Below are 8,923 nucleotides of genomic sequence, written 5' to 3' on the forward strand. Positions count from 1 at the left end.
CGTCAGCTGTGTGGAGTTATAAGCAGCCATGAGAAAATTTTAATCTTCATTAAATGTTAATCCCTGCAAACATTTATATACACATCAGTTCACTTGTATAATAGGCATACTGAAATCAGTGGGACAGCCCTGAGAGAACAGTTACTCATACATATAAATGTTTATAGGATTCATTTCCTCTTTTTACTCTGAATCTTCTGGAATAATTTTGCACCCACTACTTCACAAGGTGAGCTTTGTGGAATAATCTTCTTGATGGCTTGGTTCTGGTGAACAGCAATAGGAGTTAAGATACTCTCCGTTTGTTGCAATGCCATCTTAACTAGAGAATAGTAAGATAGTATCTCACTCTACAACTCCCGGTTGTAACCCATTCTTCAGTATCTCAGGTTTTATTTTACATCCTCATTTCTGTCCACTTCTGTCTACTTTCAAAAAGCTGTTACATCATTGTGAACATAACTATTTTCATCCTATTTACACAGTTCCTACCGTATAAAACACTGTAAAGAGGTAATTGCCTGCCATTTGACGTTATTTTAATGCAAAGTTTTTTATTCTCCTTTGAATTTTATTGGCCGCTATCATTATTTCTGTAATTGATTTGCATTTCCTCTTCTTCACAGGTACTGATGTTTATTTTAGGACACATCCATGCTGGGAGACATGGCACACAGCACTTGAAATAACTATTGAATGATGTGAGCTAATATGCTGCCCTGGCACAGCAGTCTCTCCAGCTATAGCCAACTGAGGAATCCAGATTATGACCCTTGTATTAGGGAGCTGAGATCTGTATGACATTCCCTACTGAGCTGTTTGTTTAAAAGATGGTTTCTATCAACATCTTTGGGTGGATTTCACTATGACCGTGAGGATACAATGGGCACTGAATTTTAAAAGTAGCTATTTTAACACTGAATTGCACTCTGAAGCCATACAATGCCACAGGAGTTGCTCTCAGCTGTGGTGATAATCAGGAATACAAAGGGGTCAAAATTTTGTTGGTTTTTGTTTCTGTCCACAGAAAATAGAATGAGATAATATGTTGGCTGAGAACAGGATGACCTTGTTGAAGCTGAGGACCTGTAACTGTCCACTTCCTCCTCTCTTGTATGCTGAACGCTATGCATGTTTGAGCCTTACTTCTGCTGTTTATCTGTAGATAGTCTGAAGTCGGGAGAGAAATTTTCTTCACCCTTAGTCTCAGCAGAGATACCAGTCAATTAGCCCTACGTCTTAGCCTAGACATTGAGACACTAACATAAAATAGACCAAACTGAGTTGAAAGACTCCAACTTTCTAACCATGTGTGGACGTTGTGGCATACTGAGCTAGGAAAAAAGAGCTAATCTGCACATTCAGCACCCAGGTTTCAACAGGGTGAGCATACATTATTCGTTCACTAGTGTTGGAGAAGGACTGCTGACTAGAGCATGCTTGTTCACCTGTCGGAAGCATTCAGTATGGGTCAGTTGCAAAACTTTATCACATGATGCAACCTGCCTGAGATGAGATCATGGAATTATTTCTCTTCTAACTGGATCTTTAGTGGGACATTTGGGCTATAGCCCATCTGGCTGAGGTGGTCTCTCGTGGTCTTCATTAGGCATAGATGACTACTTACAGAATGAGAAGATATGTATTCTATAAACTATGGAAGGTAACTCTAATATATGTTATATTTCTAAAGGGATAGTTAAGATTAATAGAAGAATAGGACTGCTGTACTTACCTGTACTTCAAGTGATACAAAATCCTGATATTCAAATTGTGTAAATTATACACCATTGCATTTTACATGTCAAATAAACCAAGCCTGTCAGATTTTTTGATGTGGTCAGCTTTACTGCTCTGCAAAATGTGAGTGTGACACCCATACTCATTTGTACAAAGTGAGATTCTGAAAATCTTAAATTCCTGTGATTCCAACAGTTGTTTTCCCTGGGTGAGGTTTGCCCAAACAATTGATGAATGGCTATGTGCTATTCCCCATTCATGGCACTGTACCTCTGCTGAGGTACATTTTAATTATCACATTGCCTGTATTTGGAAATAGCCTGTAAGCGTGTTTAGTGTGGCAAGTACATAAAATCTATTTATATTACCAGTATTTTTCAGAGTTACATTTCATGCAATGTTTATTACAACTATTCCAATCTCCTTGTTGGATCCACAACAGCCTGCCAACTAGAGTGTTGAGTAAGAGGATTTAACTGTGAATGGATCTCCCTCCCTGAAGTAACTAGCTCAGATAAACTTCAGAAAGGGATGTTTTTCCTACCTCATCACTTGGCTAAAGAGGGTAAGGTCAGAGCTATCAAAATTACTCTCTGATGGAATGCAGTATGAGTCTCCTAGAAAGCCACAGGTTGTAGGCGTCACATTATCAGAGAGTCTAGTTTCCTGTGAACTGTAAGGTCAAATGATCTTTCTTTGAATTTAAAAGCTTTCTGCCTGAGAAAGCAGTAAAAAACAACCACCCTATTAAATATGCCGTGGAATGTCTTTCCTATTTGATTGTCAGCATTTTGGTCTTCACCTCAGTAACTGAAGTGCACTGATAAGTTTTCTTTACATTATACTATTTGCAATTTTTAGCACAAACCAGAAGTAAATCTGATTGCCAACTTGACATTCACAGAGCCTTATATTTGTGCAGAAATATAAAGGTTTGGTATAAAAGGGTTGTGCTCATATTGGTCATCAGAGCCCTAGAAGCTGATTATAACAATGTGGCTATTGGCATATAAAAATAATCTGAAAGATATTGTTTAAATGTACATTGCCTGTGCTCAGAACCATGAAGAATCAACCATCTTATCCACACGATGTTACAAAGCAAGTCTTCTAGGTTTTCTAACAGCCGCTTTTCAACATATTGTAACCTTTGTTTTTATTTTTTTGTAAATTTATGTAATTTAATTTAGAAATGTAATATTTCTAATGTATAATATGGAGGAATGTTTGAGAAATATGTTTAGATAAATACAATTACAGCTATGACAGGGTGTATCCAGATGTTATATTTAGTAGTAGGTTCTGTTAGGAATAATAGTTATATCCAGCAGATATAGAAATGATGGAACAGCAGAGACAATAGGATGTTGTATGTACTGCCTTTCTAGTGTTACTTGAGCCTTATACTAACCTGGATTAAGTATTCATTTAGCAATGGCTAATCGCACTGATTTTTTTTTCAAAGTAAGAAGTCTGCCTTAAAAATACCTAATAGATGTTTAGATTCTTAGGTGTTGACTCCATTGAAAGCAAGGAGGCCCTGCAGAGATACCTCAACAAATTAGAGGGCTGGGTAATCACCAACCATATGAAGTTCAACAAGAGAAAGTGCCAGATTCTGCATCCCAGAAAGGGCAACCCTGGCTTTTTGTACAGACTGGGGAATGAGATGCTGGAAAGCAGTGCCACGGAAAGGGACCTGGAGGTTCTGGTTGATGGCAAGTTGTGCCTTGGCGTCCAGGAGGGCCAACTGTGTCCTGGGGGGCATCAGGCAAAGCATTGCCAGCTGGTCTAGGGAGGGGATTGTCCTGCTCTGCTCTGCACTGGTGCAGCCTCATCTTGAATACTGTGTGCAGTTTTGGGTGCCATAGTATAAGAAAGATATTCAACTATTAGAGTGTGTCCAAAGAAGGGCTACAAAGACAGTGGAAGGCCTTGAGGGGAAGCCGTATGAGGAGTGGCTGAGGTCACTTTGTCTGTTCATCCTGGAGAGGAGACTGAGGGAAGACCTCATTGTGGCCTTCAACATCCTCACAAGGGGAAGTGGGTGGGCAAGTGCTGATCTCTTTACTCTGGTGACTAGTGGCAGGACTCAAGGAAATTTTGTGAAGCAGAGTCAGGGGAGGTTTAGGTTGGATATTAAGAAAGGTTCTCCACCCGGTGGGTGGCTGGGCACTGGAACAGGCTCCCCCGGGAAGTGGTCACAGCACCAAGCTGGACAGAGTTCAAGAAGCATTTGGACAATACTCTCAGGCACACGGTGTGACTCTTGGGGAAGGTCTTGTGCAGGGCTAAGAGTTGGACTCTATGATCTTGATGAGTCCCTTCCAACTCAATGTATTCTGTGATTCTGTGATTATGTAATTTGTTATGATACCTTTATGAATCATGCTTCTCACCTCTATATATTGCTGGATTTTTTCAGCTTCCATGTGCTTGGATTACATAGTACTTTGTTCCAAAGCATTCTCCCTGAGAGTGATCTTCATTTCTATACAATCTGACTAGTTGGTAAAGGGTTTTCTTGGTGTATTTATAGTGAGGAAAACTGGCGGAGCTATGAATACAACTCCAGCAGTGCTTATGAGCATAATTGAATCTCTTCCCATTGCAATGTAAAACTATAATAAAGTGTGCATTTTTTACCAACATAACTACATCAATAATAGAACTGCTACTAGCATACATCATAGACATCCATCATTAGCTTAATGTGAAAGGGTCATTTATTGTAGCTACCAGTAGGAAAACCGTTTATTCTTGTCAATAAAAAAAGACCCAGTTTCAGTGCCGTAAAGATGCACCTTCTTTTTTCTTTGCCAAGAGCAAGGAACTCTCTAAGAACAGGCTGCACAGTTTAGCTGTTGAATGCTTATCCAGCTGTGTGCTTCCCACCTGCCAAATATATTATCAGAGCAGCACCCAGATTCTTTGGCTATAAACAAAAGCCTGCGTGTACTTTTTAGTGCCACCAGGAACCATTGATATTCAAGGTTCATATTTCCTTAAAGTGCTAGATAAGGAAAGAAATTTCTAAAATCCCCTAGCCTCCATCCATGTAAGGTACTTAATATTAACAATTTCAGTCTAGTTCAAGGTCTTTAAACCAAGGTAGTCTGTTTTGCATTTTCTGTGTTAAATGGAAAGGCATAGAGGGAAATACAATGTTAATATCTCTGAACACCTTTTCAAGGGTAGTTAGGTAAGCATTTAATTCACATTTGGTAGGGCTAAAGCTTAAAGAAAACATTGGGGAAATCAAAGAGCTGCAAATTCAGCAGTGACTGGGCAAGAAATCCCCGTGGTTTTGCAGGAGGGTGAAGTTACACTGATGCCAGACATGTCCTAGGCCAGCTCATTTTTGCTGCAGGCCACCTTGCTCCTGGTCTGTGAAGTGCTGACCTGCCACGAGCCCAAAGGGGAATTGCACTGCAGAGCTTCTGCTCATCTCTCCTTTGCACAAGTGCTCCAGCCCTTTACCTCCATGGGTAGTGGCAGTGTGCATGACCCACACCAACTTGACTTTCAGGTTACTGTGGTGTGAGTCATACCCATGCTACATGCCGTATGGCATCTACGAGGGTAGGGGTACACACAGTGTGGTGGGAAAGTGCTCTGCCTCTTCGTTGGACATCAGCACTCAGCTACAAGAAGAAAGCCCAGAAGAAATTGTTCAGGGACTCTGGTTCTTACCTCCCAACTCCCTAGTACACTTGGAGGAGTATTCGAGTTACACCTGTTTAGGGAAGGTGTAACCTCTGACTTGGGCTGTCAAGCTGGCTCAACAAGCAGGAACGGGTCAGGGTGATGCAAGCCCTGCCCTTGCCCTTCCCTGTCAGACTATTTGTTTCCTCAGAGGTATCAAGCAGACTCTGAAGTTTTAAGCAGGAGGCGGGGTTAAAGGGACACACAACCACCACTGAGAGCTGCATACAAAAATAAAGTGCATTATTTTTACTGAAAAGCATTTAGTCATTTTATTTAGGCAAAAGGATGACCCTTTAAAGCGAAACATGGAGTTCACAAGACCAAGCAGAAGATATTAAGTGAATAATAGAATCAATAATAGATATTATGGTGCTAGGACAAGTTTGTTAATTTTCATCAAAGAACAGTTTGCAGTAGAAAAGGATGCTAAAAGTATTTTATAGAAGAGAAACTTGTTAATCACTACTGTTGAAAAGGCAAATATGTTCCCCCTGTATGACTTTGGTTTTGAGGTGTTTCCAGGAAAAATACAACTGTGAATAAAGGGTGCTTCATCAACAAAAATATGTTTTCGAGTGCTCTTAGAAATGAAACAGTCACCAGCTCTTATGACACTGATTGCTTAAAAATGGATCCTTTCAAGGGAAGGAAGACAACAAACCATTCTTGCAAGAAGTCTCAGGCACTAGCAACATTGGCCAAGTTTAAAATTTGCTGGCGAATAGGAGCTGAGAATATGCTAAATCACAGTGGGCTTAAGGTTACAACTGAACAAGCAATATATTATTTTCATTTCACTGGACAAAGTTAGACCCTTGTTCTGCTTATGAGCTGCTTTTAAAATTGCAAAACAAACAAAAAAAAAAGCAACCTCCCAGATGTGTCACAAATTGGGATTACTTGTACAAAACATTCATCAAACAAGTTTATGCTAATGCCTGTTGTAAGTATTCCTCAGAGCATTGGACATTTGTGCCACGTAATTTGCGTGCTGTGTGACATTCATGATGTATTTATGCTGTGTGAGCAACTGCCTCACTTGGAAGGTGCTGCTGTTCTGCCATGGTTGATTAATGTCAGCCCTGTACAGGGAAGGCACTGTGCTCCTCTTATATCAAAGTTGTGAGGACAAAGGAAGGTGGGAGATGAATGGTGCCTCAGTCCTCTCCTGGTCTGTCTGTTCACTGGTGACATTTCCATTTTTGATTAAAGAAATTTCTTCTACTGGTATAACAGACACTTACGGAGATCAGGAAAGAAATTCTCTTGCCTCAGAGCATTAGGAATAATTTTTATAAGTCCCAGCTCCAGGAATGACGTGAATTAGAGGCAAATACAAACTCAGATTAATTTTTTGTCTTCAGTTTTGAAGAAAAGTGCTTGAAGACATGATCCAGAAGTATTCTAAAGTTTCGGTTAGTAAAACAGAGAGAAAATAAAAAAGGATTTACATGTACTTAGGCCAGGCTTCTCATTCTGGGGACCTGAATCATGACTTCTGAATGCCTGGGTTAGCAATTCTGTATTTAGCAGTGACCAAAATGTTCAAAAATAACTTCCCACTATTCGTGCAGCTATATTTATGTTTGGTGAAAGCCATGCTAAGCTGCTAAAAAAAGAAACCAGACCTTGGCAGTTAGCAGGATGTGTCCACAAAGATCAATATGCAACACTGCTACTTGGATCTGAAGTTCTCTACTGTTGCCTCTCCTCAGTGGCAGAGAGTGGCAGGAGCTGCTATGAGGCACTCCTCCTCCTCTTCTATCACTTGTCCTTTAAGTGTGATGTGTAAAGTATTTAAATTGATTGAACTTCCAAAAGGGCAGGTTCACCAGGCAAAAATTTTATTTCCTTTTGAAGTGAAATAAACTGTGATCTCAAAAGCTACGTATTTGGAAACTGTGGAAAGTATTCCTAATTGAGTACAGACTAGACAAGCCTTAACCAATTACCTGCATTTCCTGCTATTTTCTGTTCAGATCTGATTTATTTGTTGAACTTATCCACTCACGTCTTATCTTTTAGACAGCTGGTTCTTTGAGACAGAAACCATCATTTTCCTTTTCTTTTTTTTTAAGACAATACTGGATAATCTGGCTGGAATCTTTCACTTGCTATATTGTAAGTGTTAAATAAGTAACATTTTTGGCCAATTTCTAGTCTCATCGTTGTGCCCAAAGCTACAATAAGCAAATGAAGTATTGGAAATCTTATTTGTGCAGGCCTCTATCTAGATTTCCTCATTCCAGAGCATAGGGTTTTAAAACTGACGTATGAAGCTATACAGGTAAGTTTTCTACTCTGTCATATGTGCCTTCTGACACATATATATACTTTAGATGCAAATTAAGACTGTTATGTTAAAAATGTGCCCCTCCTTTTCTGTGTTGTCAGTGTCCTTAAAACTCTTTCAGTAAAAGTCCCAAATATGGGTACTTTAATGTTCAGAATCAGAACCCGGCCAACACTTCCTCAGAGAAGCAACCAGCCCCTCTCACTTGACTATGGTTTGTGCAAGTGCCAGTCAGTTACAGCTGCACCTCCACAGGGCACCACCTGCTCCCTGTTTGCTAGCCCAGGAAAGCAGGATGGACCACAGGTGAGTCTCTCATTGTATTGATCAGTACCAAAAAACCCTCTAACCGACAAACAAACAAAAGTATATAAAGAGAATGTATAGTGCTATAATCAGAACAGAGAGTTCTTGTGGGAAACTTTGTCTGAAATAAAACTGAGCAATATCACAATACTGAAAAGCAAACAGGCCTGAGCTCCACAAGAAGTAAAACATGGTTTCTATACTTCTACGTGTTATAGCTCTGTAGAAATGAAATCCTGACCTTCAGTCAACATTCATACCTGCTACCTGGGGAACCACCCTTTCAAGGCTACCTAAAAAATAAAAGTAAGATTTTTTTTCAGTTCAGTTCTTTCAGCCTGATGCTGATATGTAAAAATCGCAAAATCGATATAAAAAATTGCAAAATTTTTGGCTGTACTTTTTTTTAACATTTGCGTATTCTGTAGTTCTGTCATGTTAAATAAAGAAAACTCGGTTACCTAATGAAATGCTTTAGAGTGAAATTCAAAACCCACATGCTCATTTAGAGGATTTAAAAAATGTGATTATAATAACACACTCTGTTTGTCAGTTCATCTTCCAACCCAGTACCCAGCAGAAAAAGTCAGAGTGAACATAAGCATGGAAAAAAATATGTAAAAAGTCCTTTCTAGTGTTACATTTGTGCATCTGTAGGGACAAGGATGACAGTTAGCCAAGTGCCCTGAACACTGAATTTCTCCTTTGAGAGAAACTATGTTCAGTTTTTTCTCTACAAAGACGCCTCTGAACTTGGATTCTTTCCTATGATGCTGAATGCCAGCTTGTTCCTTGAAAAGGAAGGGGTTTAAAAGGCCAAGAAGCTAAAAGGACTTCTATATAGACAGACAATTAATTATAAGAATATAAAGTTTG

Source organism: Lepidothrix coronata, unplaced genomic scaffold, assembly GCF_001604755.1.
Source record: "Lepidothrix coronata isolate B3197 unplaced genomic scaffold, Lepidothrix_coronata-1.0 Scaffold42, whole genome shotgun sequence".
Taxonomy (NCBI): domain Eukaryota; kingdom Metazoa; phylum Chordata; class Aves; order Passeriformes; family Pipridae; genus Lepidothrix; species Lepidothrix coronata.